General features: G+C 44.0%; 1 pseudogene; it reads right to left on the bottom strand.

The window, feature by feature from the left end:
• Window positions 1-593: 593 nt before the first annotated feature.
• Window positions 594-773, bottom strand: LOC114882621 (annotated as a pseudogene).

The following is a 773-nucleotide window of genomic DNA, read 5'->3' as shown; positions in this document are numbered from 1 at the left end:
AAAGGACCCGTGTACCTCGATAATTAATCGGAAAAAGAATAATTAATCTACTGCAAATAGAAAAATTTCTAGCTAAATAGCTAGAATAATAGAATAAAGTCTACCCGTAACGGTCTAAATGTCTATATTTAGCCTATACGGGAGCACAAAAACTACAGCAAAAAGCGGATTTCGGCAAGTCGGTTAGTGGGACAAACAGCTGTTATCGGTTTAAACGACCAGCGTTCTCACGGATAACAGCTAAATATAAACCAAAACAAGACAAACGCGAGCAAGGCCGCACCGGAATCGGATACGGCGCGAAAGGGTTTCGATGTATCGAAACAGTCCGCCTGGAGTCGACAGCGCTTTGCCTGCTCCAGGTGGCACCACTCTACAGTAACGCTACACTACGAAAAACCACCACCAGACTCCCAAGCTCCACTTACCGCGCAGTTCAGTCGCCGCTGTGCTGAGCGAGTCGCACCGCCGTTGGAAAAGCCAGAACGCGATCGCGGATAAAATAAAAATACAAAAAAGACTAGAGATAGAATAGAGAAGAGGAGTCAGAATATTTTTTAGAAAGAAAGAAAAGAGAATATGTTTCTATATAGCCAATGTGGGCCGCGTCCTGCGGTAATGCAATACAGGTGCGACCCGTGTCGGAGTCGGAGCAAGCTCCGAATTCCGACCCTTTTCAAAAATGAGATTAATATTCTGACTCCCCAATGGGGAGTGTATCAGATATTAAGCTGATAAGAACAGATAGATAAGGCGCTTTATTTTCAATACAT

The sequence above is a fragment of the Osmia bicornis genome, chromosome 1 (assembly GCF_907164935.1).
Source record: "Osmia bicornis bicornis chromosome 1, iOsmBic2.1, whole genome shotgun sequence".
NCBI classification, from domain to species: domain Eukaryota; kingdom Metazoa; phylum Arthropoda; class Insecta; order Hymenoptera; family Megachilidae; genus Osmia; species Osmia bicornis.
This window is presented reverse-complemented; position numbering and strand designations above follow the sequence as displayed.